We start from the raw sequence: 24,897 nt of genomic DNA on the forward strand, positions 1-24,897 counted from the left end.
AATATTGCATATTTGAATAAAAGGTGGACTTTATAGATACCCAAGAGAATACTTTTTCTCATACACTTGAGGTACCCTGTCTCATGGGCAGTGGGGTCGCTCCCGAATTTTTATATATCCTACGCTAAGTAACACTGATATATACTTACAATTTCATTTTAAAGGTATGCGTGGTAAAGGCATATGCGCGGTAAAGACGTGCGTGGTAAGGCAATGGGTGGTAAATGCAATGCGTGTTAAAAGTATTGCGTGGTAATGGCATGCGTGGTTCTGTCATATATTCGGATGTGGGGTACATAAGCTAAGAACCGAATCCAAAGCAGTTGGTAGTGATATTGTATTGGATTGCAATTGTATTTATATAGCGCTTACTACCACTGACAAGGCGCTAAAGCACTCTACTCCATGCAGTTTGTTGTTCCTGAACCCAAAGTTAGTGGTTAAGCCAAAGGTTATTAGGATTACTCTTGCGCTCTCAAGAAAACCATTCCATGCATTTACTGCTGTTTCTTTGTGGTGGATCAAATGAACAGGAGTTGGGTGTGCTCATTAGTGGGGGGTTTCTGAGTTCACGCAGAGGAGAATACACATTGTCAGTTTGCAGGTATGATTCTCAAATTAGGTTGTCAGGTTCTCACTCTGCGGAATCCAGACGCAGCAATAAGCTCCACCTCCGGACCTTCCCAACACCCTGAAGGAAAGTAACACAGGGTGTTCGAACGATACGGCGAGGGAAAAACCCCTAAGGGGAAAAAACCTTAGGAGGGGAAATGAAGGGTCAGCTGGGAAAGGAAGCTGGAAAACAAGACACACGGGTTAGTACATGGACTACATACTACTCTCAGTAAAGTCTCGCTAAAACACATGATGATTCACCTGCATTGTCTCTGCTTAATAGCTTCGATTCGATGGAACACTCCTGATATCCCCTCTCCCTACAGGACACAAAAACCCCGTTAGTAGGCAATGTGGTATCGCTCTCCAACTCACAGTATGAAACACTACAACACGCAACCTACCCTCACCAGCGTACTACTAGGACTTCACTGGATTCTATCTGGTAAGTTTACTTGTTGCATAGAGTTCATTCCTGGTTGAAACCCCAAGCTTTTATGAAGAAAATGAAAGAAAACCTGTCTCGGTGTATATTACTCCAAATACTCCGCTTGCTTACTAAAATAACTCCCTCCGGACCTGGACCCCTCCAAACACGGTAGGGCGTAGTGATCAACTACAGACGTCCGCGTTGGCACTTGTAATCCGTAAGGAAAGCTTACTTCGTGACGGTAATGCAGAGGATGCCTTCCCCCTTGCACTCCGCCACTTGCATTCACCCCACGATGCCTCCAGAAAATAACAAACAACAGTCAGCTCCCAGGAGCACCAATCCACTGTCAGGTCCCTCACCTTGTCCCGCGGACGGTAACCTGACTCCGGGACGCTTCCTGGAGCGCCAGCTCGTACGATGCTTCGAGCGCGTCAAAAAGTTCGGAACAAAGACGATACTTGTCTGTAGCGATGTGGAACACAACAGCCACCTGGAAACTCTGGAAAACGAGAGCAGCCGCTCCGGCTAACCCCACAAAATCACGAACGTCTTCTCTGTTTTGCCTCTCTATATCCGGTCCTGCCGCAAGGGCTGTTGGGATCGGTAGTTCGAAACCCAGGGAACCTGGGAAATGTAGTGTTTTAGGCAGGCGCGAGGGCTAATCCCTGACAAAGGTTGGACAATTTTTTCAAATCTTGGAATGAAATGAGGTCAGTCTGCAGAAATACAATAATAAAGATTATGTCAATCATGCATGTGACAGAGTAGGCTGTGCCCAGAAAAATGAGGCATGCAGAGGATGGAACGCAAGGAGAGGACCATTCGAAAGAACTGGAGAGGGAAGTTTTCATGCAGAGTTTTGGGACTATAGCAGAGGCTTTTTTGAGATAGGATGCAATCTAAAGATTCCAAACTGTAGACAGAAACAACATTTGCACGTGCGATATGGCTATATCAGGTATGACTATATTAGGTATGACTATATTAGGTACTTTGATATCCTTTAGAGCAGGTGAACAGCCTATCCGCTGCGAGGAGGCCTCCAGCCACTACCTCAGCGAGGAGAGCTGGTCAGCTCAGGGGTTGGAAGTGTAATGAATGTCTGGACACGTATCTTGTTAAATATCAGGAGCTTCGGGCTGCTGCTGGCACCCCCAAAACAAGCATCTGGACTTCACTTAACTGTCCGTAAACAGTGTCATCTTAAGGATGTTGGGGGCACCAGGCAATAAATATTTTACGAGCCCCTGTTTGGAAATAATGGAATTGACCATTTTATCGCTAATTCAAGTGCTGTGATGTCAAAATAATATTGATTTATTTATGAAGGGCGGAAATCAAGTTATAAAAAAAGGGATCTGGAGAGAAAGTTAGTTCACTCTTCCAGGGCCCCTTGGAAAGCGGGGTACTGGGCAACTTCCCACTTTGGCCATGCCTCAAAACGTCTCTGCCCGTAGGGGTACGAACTGCAGGGCACCCGTTCCTTTCGACTCGTTTTGTAGCGTTTTATCAACCCCCGCCCCCAGCTCTAGGCCATGTGTACCGATGGGATTGAAAGTCAAATAAAGAAATTACCATAGAATGAAGCACATTTCTTGCATTCCACGTTAAGGCTACTCTGTTTAGGAAGCAGGGGTTGCCCTCCTTAACAGACCTACCTACACGTGCGCACACACACCTGGGCTGCCAAATCCTCCCCGCACGGCTCCGCCCAGATAGGATGGGCCAGGCTGACCTTTGACCCTGCTGGAGTCTGGCCAGGCAAAAGCGCTAGACCAGAGCTCTTGAATACATTCACTGGAGAGAACTGGGGTGTTTCCTGGTTACCCCAATCCTGGGTAGCTGGCGTTAGGCGTGTCCCTCTCCCATACCGACCCTTGGCCTCGTCGAAACCTCAAAAGCAAGGAGCAGGTAAGTGCTCGCGGTTTCATTTTCTCGGGGTCTGCCCGTGGACCGGGGCTTGGGGGTCTTACCATTTCGTGGTATCTGTTGCATTGTGTTTAACATGCGTTGCATATCACGAGACTCCTCTGTTTTTGGCTCAAGGTGTGCAACAGAAAGGTGCGACATGCCTTGGTTTTAAAATTATTATTTTTGAAATTGCCTTGGTTCTTCTTACTGTCGTAAAGCGCCTCTTTGAACCGTCCTAACTCTTAGGGGCTGAATGTGCCCAGTGTCTTCAGATAAACATACTGGACTGTTCTAGAAGTAATGTGAGCATCTTACACCTCAGTTGCACCCTCATACTGCAGAACGCTCACGTCACCCTTTTAAACTCTGCTATTGTCAGGCGTTCATCCTTGTCTCTAGGTTGATTAGCTCGCTTTCTGACAACGGTTTATTAAACATGAACAACTTCAGGAGTTATTTCAATGGTGGGTGCTTTAAGTTCTGGCCCACGCATTTTTATTTTCCATTGTGTACCTAGCTGTTTCCAAATAGCTGTAAGGGGGTGGAGGATACGAGATTTTCTAGAGCGGAGCTGACTGGGATCAAACGGTAGAAGTTTGAGGTCAGAGCTTTAAGTGGGGTGAAAAAACTTGGGGGGGGGGGGGGGGGTCGCTCAAAGGGGCGTAGTCGATATACTTAAGGGAGTGGCTTAAAAAAACACCTAAGCTAAAAATCTGTGCTTAGCATAGTGTGCTGCCCCACTGGTATTTTGCTGCTTCTGTCATTGCATCTGGATATATGATACAACAAGTAATATTAAACCTACAACAAGCAAGGACTATTGGTTTTGTCAATGGTTATTAGTGGCATCAGATATAAGCAACAACTATGGCTTCCTTGTATAGCATATTGAAAATGCCTTAGTTCTAAACTGAGGAGCATGTGAAAGGAAATATAACGAGTCTCTTTGAAGTTACATCAAAAGCAGAGTTAAATGTTTCTTACCCTGATGGGAAGGGCAACAAGCATTGGCATAGCCAATAGGTCTCGCCTTTGGGACCTTATAAGTGTTTAGCCATGCAGCACATTATCACCCACTGGGCAGATTTCTGTAATGGAACTAGTTCTTATGTAAAGTGCTTCGATACCTTCATTTGCGCTACATAATGCAAAAAATAAAAAGGAATGAATGGGACATTATAAGTGTTTAGCCATGCAACAGTTGATGTTGCACCAAAGATATTGTGCTGCATAATTAAATACTTATAAGGTCCCAAAGGCGAGACCTATTGGCTATGCCAATGCTTGTTTACTTTTGTTTACTCGCCAAACATAAGCAGTATTTGTTTTAAATAAGTGTTTGAGGCTTCCTGCCCCTGGGGATTTTTCATGGAACTTTGTGGCTTTTAATGATATTCAGGGTCTTTGTTGTTTTACTATTTATTGTGGTATTATTTTATGTTGCCTTTTTGTTGTATTGTATCATGATTTTCTTTGTTTTGCTTCTTGGCGCTGTTTTCACAGTTCGTAGCATTCGTGCCTTTTCTGAATTAAGGACCCTCCAATGTTCACACCCACAAGACACTAGGGTGTGTAAGAAGTTAATCTGTTGTTTTCAGTGAATAGCGATTTTTTTTCTTTCAGAAACACATTGCTAGTTACAATTTGAAAAACTATTTCTTTCCAAATTTCAAACTTGAGTTGAATCTTCCACCAACAAAGAAAGAACGGGGGCTTATTAACTGGGGAATTAAAGAAAGTTACATCTGTGTCCATCTCAGTAACAGAAGAGGAGTGGTACAAGGTCATCTTAGACAATAAAATGCATCCTAAATTCTGGCCTACGAACCCCCCTTCAAAACTACAAACTAACATTAGAAAATGACAACTCACAGTGCCATCAAAACGCATCATGAAATGGTTTTGGCAACAATGGCCAAAATAAAATAAAATTAGTCTCTCTTTTAGAGAACAATGTCTGAGTTCTCAACTTCTGACATAACAAAATTCTTCCCATGTGTTCACTCCCAACAGTATATGCTTACTCTGCACAGAAGCCATCGGGCCTTTCCAATGAGAAAAATAATGCAGCGCCTTATTTCATATTCAACGTGCTCTACGTGTGCACTCAAATAGTGCCTTGAACACAGTATAAGAGAAGCAGGCAGTGAAAAGGCACTGGGGATGCAAGCGGTGCAAACAGACGGGTCTCTCAGTCTCTGCTTGAAGTGAGAGAAGCAGGCAGGACGTGAGAAGTAGGAAAAAACCGAATGGGAGAAGAGTTTCTGAGGTGGAAGGAGCAAGAAAGTGTGTTTACAATGGTGGAAAAGACAGTTTGTTAGATTTGAGAAGCAGGGTGGTGCGAGCGGGTACTAGCAGACACAGTAAAAAGATGGGAGGAACAGGGACGAGGGGCAGGTGGGACTGTGCACGAGATGGGGAGTTTGTAAATGCGGGTGGTGGAAGATGCAGAAAGTGAAACAAAGGGGAAAAGAGTGTGCCATTTGTGACGATCAGCAGGAAGGCATTACAAGCGCGGACGCGAAAAGCACGAAAGTGAAAGATAATAAGACCGCCATCTGTTTCCAATTAACGTGAGCGCGAGACAGGCAAATGGAAACAAGCACGGGCGTGAGAATTGGAAACAGATGGCGCCGCTGCGCGCTCCCGCAAGGTGTATGCCATACATGCACGAGCGCTCATTGGAAACAGTGCAGTACATGCACAAGTTTTCCAAAAAGTACAGACCGATTCCAAGAGGTCACTCCTAAGCAGCGCTTGCGCGCTGATTAGGCTCGACCTAAAAATGGTCCAGTCCATGCGAGGACCAAGAATGAAAGTGACAATGACTGAAAATAAACCAATTTCTCATTTGCATGTAGGTTATTTTTGCGGTGCCCTATGTAAACAAGTTAAATTCTGGACTTAAATAAACCATAGATATAATACATAACAAATTAACCAGCCTTGCTTACTGAGCATCCCAAACACTTAACGCATACTTTCAACTCCACAATGAACAGTCCCATTTGTATTGCTATTTATGGGTTTCTGTTGCTTGCAACTAAATTCCATCTCGGAGACTACTGTAAGGATACTCTTAAAAAATAAACAAGTTCTACAGGCCAATAACGTGAAAACATAAAAAGTTCTACTAGAGAAATGATAAAGCGGTTAATATTGTAGCAAAATCATCACAACTTGAAAAACGAATTACGCTCTGTACCATCATCTGAAGTGTGTGCTGCTGCTGTTACACCTTCTACAGTGCAGTTCCTGCATGTTATCGTACTCCCAAAGTGATTAATGCACCTTTTGAACTGTCAGTTGCACATCATTTTATGTACAGCATTCCACTGATCTCACTCTTTTATATGTAGCACCTGAAACCTCATTAAATACGATGGGGATGACTTTCTCCATTCATAGCTATATAGCATACATAGGAAGGGAGACAGTTTACACACGCACTGCCTTGCAAAGGTGATCTTGTCGGCTGGCTTGGCATAACCAAAAGCTAAGGTGACAGAGGGAGGCATAGGAATAACAAAGTGACCACTTGTCTGCTACTTACATGGACCGTCAGCAAATTCAGTGCAACCCTCATTGTCCGTAGTTGAGCTTATAACGCATGCCATTTCTCCGTCATTTTAGCACTTCCGCGTCCCATAACAACCAATGCAAAGGCTGAATAGATTCTTGAAGCCGGCTGTGAGTGAGAGTCAATACTTATTGTCTAAAATGACCTGAGATTGGAGCACTGGCGGCATCTTAGCCAATGCTAATACGCGGTAAAATTCCGAAGTGCTCATTGGCTGTGGAGTCGGCATATGCCTTCCCCAAGCAGTTTCTTTTAAATCGAGGTTTTGGCGAAAGACTGTGGCTTCTCAAGAATATCCAGGAGCCTGGAGCCCGCCGATCACACGGCTGTCCTTTCTGTGACTCATTTCTGCATGCTTCTTATTCGTTTCCCAGTTTGTTAAATCTTGTCTTTTATACTTACCATAAGTGTTGTTTTTCTGGGAAGTCATACATTGGGTATGAGGGGGTTCAAGGTTGGGTGGAGTAAAGGGGTTAGAGTCACGAGGGCGGAGTTTGAAAAACAGACTGACCATCTATTTATGCCAAAAAAAACAAGCATTGGCCACGAAAGTGATCGCGATGAAAGTGATCGCGATGACGCGCTAAACCACGCAAGGGATGCGCGAGCACTCCTGTGGCTCGGTCTGGGTGTAAAGATGAAATAAAGCAGAAAGGCGTCCCCGTGTGCTGCTGGCTGGCCTAGCGCATGGCGGCTGCGCGCGTGCACGCTGACGTGCACGCAAGTGCTAGGCCAGCCAGCAGCACTTTGAAAACTCACATACAAAATGTCTCTCCGAGCAGCGCATGAGCGCTGACTCAGCGAGACCTAAAAATGGAGAGCCCGAGAGAGACCCGTCTCAGCACCTGCTTTTTAGAACTGAGCACCAACGGGACCCGGCCCACTTAAAGCCCCGTGTTAAAGGTAAAGTGAAGCAAGGCTGGAGTGGCTTGGTTTCCTACTCCCGCAGCTCTCACTGCGAATTGACTCTCCTGAAGAAACGTAGGGAAGTTTTGGAGTAGGCTGCTGTAAGTGTCGAGCCTTCAGGCTGTCGCCTTTTTAGTCAAGCACATTGGACTTGTGGGTTTTTTGAAACACTGTTCATAAAGTTAAAATGCGCCACAATGCAGCGAGCTGCTTACAAACAAACCAATACTGACAAATGGACACACAAGTGAAGGGGCTCGTTTTATAGCTTTTGGTTTATGACGTGATTAGTCCAGGATCACACAACACGATCAGATGAGTAAGGTATGGAGGAGAGGCCCAAGTTCTGGATTCAAGTGAACGTACACCTGGAATAGGGCCTCTTTCCTCGTTGCTCCTTGTTCTTTGCAGACCTTTTGGGTAGATGTGTATACCCTGGGTCTTACCCTTGTACTTGCACTAGACATCTGCAATGATCAGCACCCTGCTTTACTTTTCCTAGTTTGTTTCACAACAAATGTTTTATTCCCCCGTGGAGAGTGGCTCCACTCTGCCTTTGCCCAAGCTTTAGTTTGTCCCCTTCGGTAGGCGCTGTAATATCAGACAATCTTTAGGGCAGTCCAAAACAGAGCAACTCCACCCCCTCACACACATGCTACACGGGGGTGAGTGGGGTTGGACAGGAGATAGATATTGACCTGGCAGAAACCGGTTTAACCTGCCAGAGACGTATTGGTCATTAGCAGTTCTAACTTCTTTGGCACCCGCCTTGTTTAGATAACTACAGGTTTCGTCATCATGACAAACCCCTCTGCAGGGCTTCAGCATGGTCAGGGCCACTAGTATCATCTATGCAGAAATGAGGACCAATTTATGCATACCTGAATGAATCATTGAACAAAAAATGCCAATTACTTGGCATATTCACTGTCTGTATACATCTTTTTTTATCCATTTGACACAGATAAGAAATGTATTTGTGAAATGTGCAAATTTTATGGCAAATGCAGTCCATCCATAATTATGTGGTACACGCTGAAGTCACAGAATCTCATGATCCACAGACCCTCATAATTGTTTTATTTAAAAAAAATCCAAGAAAGGTAAACAAAAACGAAACATTCATATTTGAGCCAGTGGCTATTGTTAGCTGCATATTGTACAAAAGAGCTTTTTTTCAGGCTAAGTGCCCTAAAATAAACACGTACTATAAAAAGAAATTAACAGATGCCATGTAGAGTTTGTTCCTGTATTGCCATTTTGGGGTTCGGAGGGAGTTGTGGTTTATGATGTCATCAGAAACCTTCAACAGACAAATCAGACCATATGACAGAGCTACCAGTTATATATTCGCTCTCCCTACACATATAGATGGGGGGTGTCCGAAGATATCTTGCAACCCATCTCTTGGACAGCGTGAGCATACATACATTTCAAAATTGGGATAAACATGCTGGGTCAGACTGTCCTAAATTCCCTAAAGAGCAATTCCAGAAAGCCCGAGGACCTTAGGGCTTGATGGGCATGGAAATCTGTCAACATGTGGCAAATGACCATTCCACCATTGTGTGCTTTGCATTGACTTTTATGCTCTTTTAATACAGTGGACGGAGGATGACGATGGCAACCAGGCCACAAACATGACCACTGTGTACTGATTTACTGGAGGAAGTAAAGGCACAGTGACGTATTTCTAATAGGAAGAAAAACTATTGTGGGTTATGGTCATTCTTTGGTTGAGAACCATTAGAAAGATTTTATGAATTAGATGGAAACATTTGAAGGGCTACATAGCTAATCAAGGGGAGAGGAGTTTGACTAACAGCTAGGGCGGTCGACCTCGAACCTGGGGATGGAAACATTTGAAGGGCTACATAGCTAATCAAGGGGAGAGGAGTTGGCCTAACGGCTAGGGCGGTCGACCTCGAACCTGGGGATGGAAACATTGAAGGGCTACATAGCTAATCAACGGGAGAGGAGTTGGCCTAACGGCTAGGGCGGTCGACCTCGAACCTGGGGATGGAAACATTGAAGGGCTACATAGCTAATCAACGGGAGAGGAGTTGGCCTAACGGCTAGGGCGGTCGACCTCGAACCTGGGGATGGAAACATTGAAGGGCTACATAGCTAATCAACGGGAGAGGAGTTGGCCTAACGGCTAGGGCGGTCGACTTCGAACCTGGGGAACTGGGTTTGAGTCTCGGCAATGACGCTGAACATCCTGTGATTCTGGGCAAATCACTTAATCTCCCAGTGCCTACCAAAAATGAATGTGTGTCCTCATGTAACATAACTAGTGCTATGTAAAGCGCTCTGATACCCAATTCGGGTCAAGTTCACGCTATATAATTACTTGGCATCAAAAATAATAATCAAGTAATGTCCATTTGACGAGCTGTATCCGTGCTCAACAATTCAAAGGCTAGTTTTACTATTCATCTGACAGCACCACTTCAGTCAGTTTCCCAGAGCATCACTTTTGTATGGTACGCAGAGAGGTATTTGGAAAATGCAGGCCTGGCTGAGATGGGCACTTGGGACTGTAACAATGATTCCTCTTCCTCTTTCCTTGCTAAGACCACACCCTGCACTGTTGATATGGTAGCTTATTTTTCTCTGTTGCAGGAATACAGTCTGTAAAATGCCGACCGTGCAGCCTTGCAATGCCCTCCACTACAGAGTAAGTAGAGGCTACTGGTTCTACAGCAGTAACTATTTCAATAATGGCCAACTAAAAGTCGAGGAAATACATCAATTTTCCTGTGGTAGACTGACAAACTCAGTATACGCACCATATGATGGCAGCTTGATCAGATGGGTAGCCGACTTCTTACACCATGTGAACGTTTTAAGACTCACATTATGTGGTTAAAGTACCTGCTAATTTTAACCTACTCTACCCATATACTTGTTCTAATCAAGTATACAGCTGGGCTTCTGGACCTCTGCCAACCGACCCCAAACTGTGACTGGAGAAGGGCATTCAATGTGAGCTGCGGGCACACATGCATACCACCTATCTGAGAATTTCACAGTCAGCAATTTGTTGCTGCGCACTACTCTGGCCTTTTTTTGGCTTCTTACAAACAAGCCACAGAGGAAATCCTCTGCATTGTACTGCAAGCCATAATGCCAGCTACATACAGCTCAATGAACAGATGGACTAATGTATAGAAGTTGTCCACCTAAAGCTTTAGGAAGGAGTGATTGCGAGAATTTCAATACAATCTTCTCACAAATTCCTAATGTGAAAGGGCAACCCTCAGAATTTGTAGAAGAGTCCTTCCCATTATATACTTTCAGGCTGCATACCTAACGATTGGAGACCTCACACGATAAGTGCAGCTTGAGGTTGTAATGAGCTCTTTTGCTTGGTCTTTTCTGCATGAACAGCCTGCCACCTTTTGTACAGGATCAACGACTAGTACACTGCTATATTCTTACCAGGAGTATTAATGGAGAGTTTACTTACCTTCTGTAATGCCTTATCTGGTAGAGACATAGTTTAGCTGCAGAATACAAACATTAGAATCCTCCCCAGGTGCCAGACTGGATCCAGAATTTTTTTCCAGCAGAAACTTTGCGCACCGGTTGAGGGCATCAAGCGACTCTGTAGAGCCGTCCAATGGATGTGATGTCGATGGAGTCCGCATGATCTCTTCCCTGACGCAATGACATCAGTTTTTTCTGTGACTAATTTCCGCACCAAAACGCTGAGCCACCATAGAAACTGGCAATGGAAACAGTGTGCCAAAAAGATAGATATATCTTTAAATTAACCACTACAAGTGGTAACATACTATATATCAATCAATCACCACAAGTGATAATTTACTATAAAATAATTTCAAGAAACGGATGTTGCAGGTAAGAAGAAAATAGCTTGCAGAACGGGGAGGATGGGTGGGTCAGTAAGAAATCTGCAGCTAGGCTATGTCTCTACCAGATAAGGCGTTACCAAAGGTAAGTAACTTGTCCATCTGAAAGACATCTAGCCACAGATTCCTTGCCTTAGAATTGGATACCATAGCAACAACAACCCTGGAGGTGGGTCTACGAACTGATCTTACCAAAAAATACGCACATAACCAACCGGTTTATTGAAAGACAGAAAAAAAACGTGGAGAGAGAAGCAACGTGGAAATTGGAGAGATGGTTAAACGGAACCCATAGCAATAGAAAAACGTGGCAAAAGGCACTAATCAATATGATTCAACATATTACCCAGACACAAGGTGGGTATTGGAACCATGAATAGCTGAAGCCCGGAAGATCAGGGCCACAGGGACCATAACAGAACAAAGCTCTGCATACTAACAGCAATTGAGGCTATATGGGGTGAAAGCACATGTACGGTAGAGGAAGCATTAGGTGTTCTTCCTCTACAAATCTGCTATGACAAAACAAAAAGCAAGTATTGTCATGGGAGAACTCCAGACGAAGAAACGCCACTAGAAACACCCAACAGGGAGAACCACAGAGAGGTGGAGAAGAAAGGCAATGCATACAAAACAATTTAGAAAACTATCTTGAAAAGGTGACATGGAGGCCGTGTTAGGAAAAGATATATAGATATATAAACATCAAAATACAGATATATACTACTGTCTAAGACATACACATGTCCATAGAACATTGCCATACCAATAGTAGATTTTATTTTTGTTTTTTATTTATAAAGTTTTATATAGCGCGAACAAGATCCTGAAGGATATCAGAGCGCTTTACAAAAGGGTGGAAGGAAGGAAGGTCATAAACTCAATATCGACATCAAGTAAGAATACACAACATGAATAATCGCATGATTCACAAACAAATGACACAAAGGAGAGTAATCAATCAATCAATCAGTCATTTAATTTGTAAAGCGCACTACTTACCCGTAAGGGTTTCAAGGCGCTGGGGGGGGGGGGGGGGTGCTGCTGCTATTGGTCGAAGAGCCAGGTCTTGAGTTGTCTCCTGAAGGTCAGCAGGTCAATACAATAAACAGGTGTATAGCGGGCTACGAAGGGGGCACACAATGCGGTAAAGAAGAGCAGCATCACACGATGGAACAATGGTTGTAGGATCAATGATTTCGAGCCAGTGAACCCAGCCCAGATTAAGGTAGGAATTTGTCCATTAGGAATCTTTTGGCTTCCAGTTTGAAAGCAATCGTTGAGGAGATTCTGCGTACTTCCGGTGGCAGAGAGTTCCATATCTTTGGGGCAGCGCTGGACAAGGCTCGGTGACAAGCTTTCTTTTTGCTAAGGATGAGTGGTTTCAGGAGGAAAGTGTTAGCGCTTCTTGAGGCTCTCCCACCACAGGATAATTCAAGCTTTTGTGCTAGGTACCTGGAAGTTTTGAAATGCAGGGCTTGGTGCGCCGGAACGGCAATCTTTAACTGAATTCGAGCTTCGTAGGGTAATCGTTTGAGAGATTTTAACACTGGGGAAATGTGCTAATTTCGTTGGAACCTGTGACCAGTCTGGCCGCAGTTTTCAGTGATGCCCTTAGTGGAGCGAGGGTGTATTTGGGAAGGCCACAGAGCGTAGCGCTGCCATAGTCTAGCCTCGGCAAGACCAGTGCTTGGACCACCTGCTTGAAATCATTTTGCGGCAGGAATGGTTTGATGTTTCTCAGGGTCATCATCAAGTGGTTAGCTCCCTTACATACATTGCTGATATGATTTTTCATATTAAGGTGCTTGTCCAGGGTGATTCCGAGAGATTTGGCTGAGTCTATGATGAGGGGGGTGCAGTTGAAGGCTGTGAGGTGATTCAGCCGAAGGTCAAGCTTGGGAATGTGGTTTGGGGGAGAGATGAGAAGGAATTAAGTTTTGGAGGTGTTGAGCAGTAGTTGGTTCTGAGTTTTGTGTAACCTGAAAGGTAGTGTTGAGTGAGATGATGTTATCCGGGGATGAGATTTTCAAATAAAGTTGTGTATCGTCTGCGTACATATGGTAGAGAATGTTCGTGGAATTTAGTGATTTCGCTAAAGGTTCCAAGAAAAGGTTGAAGAGGATAGGAGATGGGGCGAACCCTTGGGGGACACCCATGAGGGCTGGGAGAGGGAGTGGTTTGCCTTGAATCTGTGATCTGTGGTGGAGGAAGTAGGATAACCATTGTAACACCAGACCCGAGAAACCCATCCTGTTCTTCAGAATGAATATGACGGTGTCATGATTAACTGTGTCGAATGCGGAGGAAAGGTCAAGGAGGATTAGGAGGCAGGAATCATTTTGGTCAAGCATTTTTAAAATGTCATCCACAATGTGCGTGAGAGCGGATTTGGTACTGTGCCCCTTCCGAAAACTGGATTGATGCTGGTCTAGAAGTTGAAAATTCTCTATGTGAGCACAAAGTTGGGATTGTACTCTTTCCCCCCCCCCCCCCCCTTACCCGTAGTTTGGCTAGTGTGGGGATGTTGGAGATAGGGCTGAAATTATTGAGGTCAGTTTTATCTGCGTTAGGTTTTCTTTAGTATAGGTGACACCTGAGCTGCTTTTAGGCAGTCTGTGATCGTGCCTTGTGATAGAGAGGCGTTCACAATCCTTGTCCAGGTGGAGATGAGTACATTCTTAATTTCTTTGAAGATGGCTTGGGGCAACGGGTCACTGAAGTGATTAGATGGATTGATGTTCTGAAGAATCTTGTTGATGTCTTTTTCACTGAATGGGGTAAAGGTGCCCCATGACGCATTGTTCTCGGTGTTCAGGCTAATAGGTTTGTGCTTATCTAAGAGGTCAAGGGATGGCAGTAGAGCCTTCTTAGAGGTGAGTTCAATGGTGATGAGTCTTGATTTCTCAGTGAAGAAAGCAGCAAGATCATCGCAAGTAGGTGGGATGACTCCGGAATCCGAGTAGTTTGGGCCTGCCACTGATTGCTGTTTGACCAATTCGAAAAGTTTCTTGGGGCGGTTTGCAGCTTGATCAAGTTGGTGTCTGAAATAGTCTGCCTTGGCGCTCTTGATTTGTTTGTAAGCTCCTAACATCTCTAAGGAGTTTTAGTTGTTCCAAGGAGGGTTTGGAATTCCAGGAGCGTTCAGCTGCCCTAAGGTTGCAGCATTCAGTGTTTAAATTGTCGTACCATGGTTTGGATATTTTTGTTGAAGCGTTTTTTTGTTGGATTGGTGCAATGTCATCCATAATGTTGGAGATGGTCGAATTGTAGGAATCGGTCAGTAACTGAACCTCAACCAAGTCCGCTTGGGAGGAGAAGGCAGATTTACAGTGGGCTGCTAGTTCAGTTGAGTTCATTGATCTGAGGTCCCTTTTCCAGATCTTTGATTTTGTTGGCCGAGTCTTCCTCATCGACACCTCCCTGTTAATATAGATGAGGATGCAATGGTGGTCGGACCAATCGCAAGGGGTAATGGTATCCAATGTGATGGTCTGCCCTTTCGAGATAATGATGTCAAACGTTTCTCCTTTATTGTGAGTTGGTTGGTCACAGTGCTGGATCAGCTCATGATCATTCAGAAATGCTTTAAGGTAGGATATTGCCTGGTCATTGGGGTTAGACCAGTGAAGGTTGAAATCACCAAGGAAGATTTGGGACACGGCTGAGTCGACTTTGCCAGAGATGACTTCCATTAGTTGCTCAATGAAGGGGAGATTGTCTCTCGGGGGGTGATAAAAAGTATGAAGTTTGAAAATTGGCAGGTTATTACTTGAGATGCTGAGACAAAGGTATTCACAGGAGGAGGGCGAAGGGGACTCCAAGTGAGAAATCGAGAGTGTGTTCCTATGAATACAGGCTAGGCCACCCCCCAGCTTCTGAGCTCTGTCTAGCCTAATTATGTCATGAGTAGGAGGTACTAGGAGGTCTAAGATAGGAGAGGAGGCGGGATTTAGCCAAGTTTCAGTGAGGATAATAATGTCTAAATCCATGTGTTGGATGAGGTCGAAGATGTCGGAGGCGTGTTTACTGGCTGACCTGCAATTGAGTAGTACACATTTAAGTCGTGGTGGATTAGTGTGGGAGGGAGTCTGGATGACGTTCACTCTGGTGAGGTTGTATTTATTAATGACTAAGATTGTGAAGGGGTTCTCTGTACGGGTTGGAATGGATGGTTTGTATTTGTCTCTGTGGGATCAAGTTGGAGTTGGACCTAGTAGAGTAAGAATCGTGAAGGTCATTGATTTCATAGGACACTAGGTAGGTCTCACATATTCTAGATAATACAGTGATATATAAAAAATATATTGATGAAAGAACGAAAGCAACACCACACTGACATTCATGAACATAAGATGTATGTGGCTGAGCCATCAGCAACATTGTGCTAAATAATAGAAGGAACGCAAGAGAGAGAGGCGAATCGCACCTCTCAACAAAAGAAAAAACTGGCGAAGCATAAAGAAATTATGCTAGCCAATTTGAAGCTTGAAAAAGGCTGGTAAGAACCACATCCTGAATGCAATCAACAGGAAAGGTCACCTTGTGATAAAGAATAAAAGGATGAACTGTCCTAAAATAGGCCAAGGTGAGTAAGGGCCAACTGTTGGAAGGCCAAGACTTTCAGAACGATGAAGGCTATCAGACAAAGCAGAAGCCGATGGAAAAAGTAAAAAAACGCAGCCCTATAGGGAAAAGAAGCTGTATAAAGGATAAGGTCCAACATTTTGAACCAACAATGAAAAAGCCAATTCAACGGAGAGGCAAGTGAAATAAAAACAAGATATATTCATTGGAGAAACAGAAGTTCCACAAAAGCAGGAATCATCAAATTGAAGGAAAGAGAAGGGCAAACACTTGAAAGCCCGATGAAAGGAAAAACAAGTGCCAGGGCTGAGTCCTGTGCATAATATGCCAAACGCAGGTTATCCAAAGAATTGATCACAAAGTGGGGAAATATTCCCCTAATGAAGAAAGGAACTCCAAAAGTGACACCGGTGGCAGTAACAGATTCCTGAAGACAAGGCTATATGACACTTTATAGCACAACTGGACAGAACCATCTGTGAAAAAACAACCAACCTACAGGAAAGGAAGCCCAAAGACAGTACCATTGGTTAGCAACCAGTAGTAAAAATTCATATGCAGATGGATGAAGCCATTAACCTACAGAAGGTGCATGGCGAGAGAATAGAAATGTAAACGCCTTGATGCCATGCAAAATATAGGCAGCAAGGAAAACTACATCGCATATCTGCAACAGTTGTACTCAGGACCTGACTGAGTCAGAACAAGAAAACGAGGCTGGTCATAAAAAGAAATAGATAATCGAAAGCTCTCATGCACGGCCACACAGATAAAGACTATGGAATAGACCACGAATAAAGGAGGTCAGCAGGACAAAAACAGAAGTGAGGAAATAACACTTCATAACCTGCTGAAGAAAGGTTGGCGATAGAAAATGGGAACACAAGAGAAAAAGATGTCCCAGCGGAAATCACTGGTAAGGCCCAGAATGTGGATTTCAGATTAGAATTCCTACCAGACATTCCACTGCTCCACAGGAAAATCCTTAAACATAAAGGGTGCTCTCTGAGAAAATCAGGAGATACCAAGGCTGCACCGGTAGTGGCATCTAAACAAACTACACACAACCTTCCCCAAGGGGAAAACAAGCAACAGAATCCCATAAAGGATAGCAAATTAGTTAAAAGAATGGCAATATGCATACCGCAAGTGCCCTTAAGAGCAGGCAACACAGGTAAACAATGTTGTTCGAGAAATAAATACCATCTAAAAATGATTTCTTGCGCAAGGAGCCCTTCAGCAGAAATAACAGAAAAACCTATTCAATAGGTCATACCCCCACATAAGCTCACAAATAAAGGCAACCTGTTGTTTAATGTGTCAGTACAAAGAAGATTAAGACCTCCGGCTAAAGTGCTATATGGTACCGACCAAAACGGGGGCCCTTCAAAAAGCATAACGGAACACCGATATGAGTCAGTGACACAATGCAGAATAACAAGCTGAACATGAACAACTCCGTGTAGAATAACCATGAAAGTTGAGAGAAGGGAAACTGGGCTAAGTGTCTCCACTACCGCGACTGTCTCAAAAATGGCGCAAAGCAGCATCCGCATGGGTACCAAATAAATGTAGGCCATCATAAGGTATGTCAACTTAAGTCGACTGCCTCCGAAAATCCAGTGGTGCGAAGCCGAGCCCGCCAGCGCAACACCACAGAAGAAGCCATGGAACGGCCGACTGAATCGGTGGTGTCCATCCCACACAGAATGATTTAATTTAGCTGTCTGCTGCCCATCCAAAGTCAAGTGGGCCATATTGTCCCGATTTAGCATCCGCAAGTGATGGCAATAGCCATGCCAACTATCCCATAAGGCATGAGAAAAACATCTAAGAACGCAAGATGCGTTAATTGAACGTAAAGCTGCTCTGGTGGAAGAGAAAATAGGCTTTCCACAAGAGTCCTGTCTCTGGGAATATCTGTCAAGTGGAGTACGAGGCTGAAAATTCAAATCATGAGAAGTCGTAGCAATCTGCACCACGAATCTGCGGTGTGTTGGGTGGCGGAGGAGACAATTTAGGGCGGTGCTTGTGGGCAATAAAACGATCCACAGCAGCACCAGTATCTGGCTTAGGCCAGGCCCCTAACAAATTATCATGCAGCTCCTCACAAAAGGGAAATACTAGCTGATTGGCTCGGGTGAGGAACTCCAATGAGGGGGTCTGTAGACTTTGCCACCGAAGGAAGAGACAAATCTAAAACTACAGCCATCCTTTCCAACATGTCCATTATAGACATTTGTTCCGTGGCCAGGCGAGGAGGAGAAAGAAGGCCAGAAGCAGGGTAAGACTCTAACCTGCTTGCTTCACCCAAATCAGCAATCCAACTATTCACAATAGGAGGATCCTCAGGCACTGGCTGCACAAGCTCAACCCCTTCCTCTTTTTCTTACAAAAACTGTGCCACCGAACCCTGATGCATTGGCTCTGCACTCGACATCGATCAATGCCAATCCTGCATCAAACCCACATCCGGAGAATACAGTGGAAGGGCCTCTGATGGCACCAACTGCACAGTGGACAGAATGAGGGGAGGCCAATGTCTTAGGAGCGAGCCCTGAAGGGTCGTGCATCGGCGCCGAGTAAGTCGATTGGTGCCACAGAAGTGAGCCTCGAAGCAGAGTCTGAGTCGATCGGTGACACAGGTGTGAACCCGGAAGGGCTGTGCACCGGCGTCAATGTGTAAAAGGGCCTAACTGGCACTGAGGACAAACCCGCTGGCGTTGGCGCAGTCAGAGCACTGGTCATCTCCTTAGGGCCCAAAGGCGCTCCAAGGGATGGCGAAGACCCAAAGATGGTGTGGAGAGCACAATAATAATCTCTTATTTGGGTTAAAGTCGCTCTGGCTCCAAGAAAGGCATGGAGGTACAGTAAAGACTCTTGCAGGGGATCTTCAGCTTGCGGGTGTGAGGAGCCATGGGAAACCACATAGTGAGACAACGAAGCCGGGAGATGCAATGACTTTAAGTGTTTGAGACGCGATTTACGGCTGGACAGCAAGTGACGTCTACAGGAACGGCTCCGCGATAGGATTGTTGATCGGGAAGGAGACGAAGTTCAGCAAGATTCAAAGGATGTCAACTAGACCTGGGCGTAGTTCGCGGAGTTTTGCTACGCGGAACTCCGCAAAGTTACAAAAAAACTCTGCGAAGTTCCACGAGCAGCAGATCGCGAAATTGGCGATCACGATCTTACCGATCGCGAGTGTGGGAAAAAAACTCCGCTGCACATCGCGAAGCGGAGTCTTCTGCACTCTGCAAACTCCACGAACGGAGCGAAGTTCACCGCCCAGGCCTAATGTCAACAACTGTGCCATCATGAGCTTCATCCATCGCTCCCGAAATACCTTTGGCTTCAGTTGTTGACAGGCATCGCACTCCTTGGAGTTGTGGTGCTCGCCCATGCACCACATGCACACAGAATGAGGGTCCATGCCCGTCATCTGGCTCACAAGGTTTAAAACCAGAAGGCCCAGAAAAAAGACACACTATTACAGATGAAAAAAAGTTGGGAACCGCTTCTCCGGATCAGAGTTGTAGTGTGGAAAAGAAGAAACTGACGTCAGCGAGTTGGGGAAGGGCTGATATGGACTCCGTCGACGTCACATCCAGTGGACGACATCGCTACAGAGTGGCACAACGTCCTTCACCGACGTCCATAGGTTCTGCTGGAAAAAAATTCCAGATCCAGTCTGGCGCCTGGGGTGAATTGTATGGTAAGGAATCTGTGGCTAGATGTCTCTATCGGATCTTTAGAAACTTGTCGGACAAATGTTTTGACAGGCTGAATTTTGAACAGCCTGTCATGAATTTTCAATGAAATGCAGTATACACTGTAGAATCAACAATCTGACTCTGGCTATGATGATGTGAAGCTGGTGTGAGAAGTTGGCCTGGTATGTGATATCCACTAATTAAAGTGGGCACCTTGCACCAGTCCAAACAACCCTTAAGGTGATTTAAGAGGCCAAAGATAACCTTAGAAAGCTATCCAAGTGGTAGTTGTGGAGAGCAGCCTTCAGGCTAAGTCTTGAAGGAGTGTTAAGCAGCTTGTTTTACCCGAATGCCATCTTATTGTATTGGTTATTTGAAAGGAGAACCACACAGTAGTTAATAGAATATATATTTATTATTATAACACCTTAAATACCTCACAGTATCTGCTACACGCAGATAAGCACACAATACTGTAGCACAGAAACAATCATATGTAGCACTAATGCACAGTGGGCTCCCAGGGGAGACCAAACCATTCACTAAAATACCGGTATAAGAACCACGACTCTGGTCAAGACAATGTCTAGAATGTGAAGAATTGCTGGGACCCCAAGGAACCACCCCAAGTGAGTAAGTAGGGACCCCACGGAGGATGGGTGCAGTGTGAGAACACGACCGCGTGCTACGTACAATTAAATTGGAGAGTCGCGGTTGCAATTTTAAAGTTAAAGAACCCTTCCCAGTGGATTACGTGAAAACCCTTTGGAACGTAGAAGGTTGGAGTGCCACCCACCCGTGAATACTGAAGCACCAGAGTTACCTATCCCAGGGAAGCCTGGTGCATAGGTCTGAAGTGGTGTCGGAAACCGCCATCGTTCTCAATGGAAGTCTTCAAGGAAATGCCACTGCTGGAAAGAAGAAAAGTGTCTGGTGGAATCTGCAGGTGGATTCTTGATGGAAGGAACCTGAAAGCAGAGGGGACAGAGTCTGGGTCACTCAAGAGTCCCCAGGGGCTCGGTAGACGAATGCCCACCGATGTCAGGCCCTTCAGGGGCGAAGAAGGAAACCCTGACTCTACAGCTGTAGGGACCAGGAAATGTCCAGGACAACCAGGAGCCGGATACGAGCTGTCCCACAAAGGATGTCGAGTGCTGAGGGGTCGATGTCCGGTGGGAGCACCAACAAGCTTTGGCAACGGCAACCCACAAAGAAGGTCAAGGAAGGTTACGGTCTGGCCCAGCAAGGACCAGAGGACTCACCACAGCAAGGCGCGTCATGGCAGGCCTGGAGCAACCAGGGGAGCCCAAGAAAATCAGGATTGTCCCTCAAATGGGCAAACAGGCTGAAGGCACAGGAGTCGCGAGGGGACCTCTAGCAGTTTCACCAAACCGCTTGCAGGGCACAGAATGCAAGGACGCCAAAGTCCTTGGTACAAAATGTGCACAGAGATTGGGGCTATCAATGGCCCAATGCACAAAGTTGAGGAACGCCAACAAGCATATGCAATTGCAAAAGTACACGGTGCACAGGGGTTCGGGTTATGCGGTTCCCACAAGGGGGACTGGCCTCAAACTTGGTGAGAGGGCAGCTCAACCTCAAGAAACATAGGAACCCACCTTCTGTGTTGCTGGAGCCTCCGGAGTCCGCAGGAGCTCAGGATCAGCAGACCAGTCAGTTGCATTTTGGTGCCTGCAAATGCAAGGGAGGGACTCCTTCACTCCAAGGGAGATACTTCGTTTGTCCTTGATGCTCCACAGGGCCTGTATGGTGCGTGGGGGCAGATGATGCTTTGGACGGAGAGGGAGACTAAGTTAGGCCCAGTCGTAGTCCAGCGAAGTCCAGAGTGTCCAAACGGTCGAAGGTCAGTGGTTTCTTGTTCAGAATCTTGTCTACGTCGAATCTCGAGTCCTAAAGCCAGGTAAGTCTTTTTGTACCCACAGGAGAGGGTTGGACAGATTCAGGGGAGGGTCAGGACAGGGGGGTGGTTACACCCACATCCTTTGTCCAGTTTCGCACCAGAGCAAGGGCCAACAGCTCCCGGAACTGGTTTGAGCTGGACTATGCACAGGGACACCAACTGTGCCCCTCGTGCAGACTTTCAGGTACTTTGGCAGTGCACCCACCCAGCTCCAGTACACTAAATCCTGCCTGGGAGGCGATCACGCTTACCTGTAACAGGAAGCCTATTGTGCTGCCTTCCTCTGCTCGAGCTTGAGCAGCAGGTGGGCAGAAATGTGTCTCTGGTCGGCAGCATCCATTTTGGGCTTTCTGGGTCGAGAAGGCTGGTACCAGGAAGACCAGGGACCCAAGATGTTTGCTTCTGAGGGGTGGAATCATACCTCCCACACCAGTTACTGGTGTGGAGGTATGATTCCAAGGTGTTTGATACCAAATATGACCTGTTTTGTTTCAGCCGTTTTGGAGTTAGTATTTACAGCGAGGCTATAATGCACCTCTACCTATATGTCTGGCTGTGTCATAGACCACCCAGGAGAATGGTCTCCGAAGGCTGCAGAGGGGCTCTGCTCATGCAGGGGCACCCACTCGCGTAAAACCCAGCACCCTGCCTTCAGGATAGTTAAGGCCTGCTATAGGGGTGACTTATAGGTTTTAGGTCCAGTGACCTCTAGATATATATTAAACCTATATCCATCGTAAGTGGTGCATGCACCAGTTTACACAGGCACTAATGGCAGACCTGTAGTTCCATATTGCATGGCCTGTCATGGGTGGCATAATACATGCTTCAGCCCATGGGAGGCCTCTGGGGTCTATGCCCTGGGTACATGTGTACCATATACTAGGGACTGACAAGGGTACCCCAGTATCCAATCTGGAGTGTACCTAAGTACATGTCATTACATTTTAGGGAGAAAGCAGATAGACTGGGGTCCTGATTAGCAGGATCCCAGTCAGATAGTCAAAAACCAGCAAAACACCAGGCAAAAAGTGGGAGTAACCATGCAGTTAGATCCTACCTTCCTACAGCTGGTGTTGCCCTAACCGTATGAATCGACCAGTATGGGTATATGGTTGGTTTGTGCACTATTCCCATGAGGAGTCTAAGGGCTGGATATTTCTCATCTCCTCAAGTGAACTGGGAGTCCTCAGCTGTTCCCTAAAATGAGCTGCTAGAGGGCCACCATTCTCTCTCGGAAACTGTTCGCACGCAAATTCATTTTGTGCGCGATTTCCTTGAGAAAGATGCTTTCCAGACAAAGATGGAAATGGTCAATAAGCCAAATAATTGCAGTATTTGATTTACATCCAGCATATGCAGTAAATACAGGAATTTATGGTTGAACTTTATTTGGGGACTGCCAAGTGAGTCGTACTGCGGAAACAGCGGGTGGACGGAGGGGGGTGCCGAGAGCTGGGTGACCTAGATGAAGGCAAGACATTTTTAGCATTCAAGGAGGCTAGAAATAAATGGATCATTGGCCACGGTCAATTGTTAACATTCACCAAAATGACTGTGGCAGTACAAAATGATGGAGCCGCTTCCCAGGGCGCCCTCCAGAATCGCACATACTTGATGCTATTGTGGGGCTTTGCAGGATGGGGGCAGACATGTATCTGTAATCTACAAGGCATTGCTGCGGGGCGGGGTACATGAACCCCTGAAGGTACGCTGACACTGGGAGCACGACACTGATAAACTGCTTACCCACTCTGAATAGGGTAGGGCGCTGGTGTATCATAAAGAGACATCGAGCAATGCTAGGTTTCGCTTAATGCAGTTCAAAATACTGCGTTAAGCTTACCATATCCCCACAATGTTAGCAAGATCGATCCAACACAAAAGGGAGAATGTCCAGATGTTGCCATATCCACATGATGCTGGTGCATAGCTTTGCACCAGTCCCAGGATGCGGCACCTTCATATTAGATGAAAAATCATCCTTTAACCATAATTTGTTCATTTTAAGCATTCTTTTTATTAACTTAATCCACGTTTTTCCATTTCAATATGTCGAACTGGTAATTTCGATTTTCAAATGCGTGTATTATGCTGTTGTCATACTCAGCAGATATGGTTGTGACCTGTGATCATGATCGATGGCTATTATGGCCGGTGAAAGCTGCCATGACTGCGATGCGGGCAATTCCAACTGAATGCTCTCTCCGGCATTGTATATTAGGCTTACATCCCAAACGGAAAAAGAGTAACATTCGCTACAAGTTAAGTTCATCGGTGTAGTTGTTAGCAAAATGAAGAATGATACAAGCAATACAATGAAATGCCCCACTCCCCTCCATAGAAATGCAGTATAAACATGCCAGAGAGCGGCTTCTGGTTGAAGAAATACGAATAAAAATGGCGCGAGCTGATGAGAAATGCTAGAGGATGAGCGGGAATGAAGGGAGATGTCGAATGTACTTCTGGAAGGAGGGGCTGGAATACGGCTCCTCAACTGGGGAACCCCACAAACTGAAAATCCCTTCCAAATGAGGATCCATGACCCTCTCTTGCTGATGTTGTCAGGATCGGAGCATGCCTCAGAACTCTGCTTCATTATTTGAGTTCGGCCCTGGGCAGCAATCGTCCAACGAGACACCATCTCTGATAACTGTCTAAAACCTTCTTTCTCAAATACTGTGTGTAAGGCAGAATGCAGAGGTAATTGTAGAAATGTTAATGCATTGAGAATGCTGTGTGTGTGCTATGAGCTAAAAATGAGAATGCATCACAATGCTGTGCAAGTGAGAGCGCATAACAAAATTAATAAAAGAGAACAATTGTCTCAAAAAGAAGCACTAAGCCTTTGATTTCACCAAAGAAATTCAAAGAATAAAAATAATACTTTACTTTGCAACAGTTTTTCTTGTATGAGAAAGTGCATCTTGCCATTGTAGTTGCTGGCACAGAAAGGCATTACTTGCGTGAGGATGTGAAAGGGCAGAAGGCCCTCACTCGGAGTAGCTAGCCATGGCTGACGTGGGTTGACCCAATGCATTATGCAGTAGTGAGAGTAAGCAAAATGTGAATGCCACAATACCCGACCAATGGCTGAAGTGGGCTGACCCGTCGTCCCACGCTCTGGTGGGCAGAAGCACAATGTGAACAAGCATTGGCAAAGCCAATGAGTCTTGTCTTTAGGGCCTATTGATGTTGACAATGGTTTTTAGCGAAACTGCAAAGCATACCGATGCTGTGCAACATGGCTAAAGAACACAAAGTAAAAAAATGTTTAAAAAAAATAGACTGACCAGTTGCGTCATTTTATACCATGCACGAGCGTACCTACAAGATGTCAGCATTTTTTGAGG

General features: G+C 45.5%; 1 protein-coding gene across 4 annotated transcripts in view; it reads left to right on the forward strand.

Moving 5' to 3' along the window:
* The first annotated feature begins 2,721 nt into the window (after positions 1–2,721).
* Positions 2,722–24,897, forward strand: part of SLC39A5 (solute carrier family 39 member 5) — a 211,576-nt gene continuing 189,400 nt past the window's right edge. For 2 of the 4 annotated variants that reach the window (XM_085600323.1, XM_085600324.1), the window contains exon 1: positions 2,794–2,959. The gene's annotated coding sequence lies outside the window, so the exon portion shown is untranslated. Of the gene's footprint in view, positions 2,960–24,897 lie in introns of all 4 variants that reach the window. The other 2 variants (XM_085600328.1, XM_085600327.1) reach the window with 2 other exon arrangements.

Source organism: Triturus cristatus, chromosome 4_2 (assembly GCF_964204655.1).
Source record: "Triturus cristatus chromosome 4_2, aTriCri1.1, whole genome shotgun sequence".
Lineage (NCBI taxonomy): Eukaryota > Metazoa > Chordata > Amphibia > Caudata > Salamandridae > Triturus > Triturus cristatus.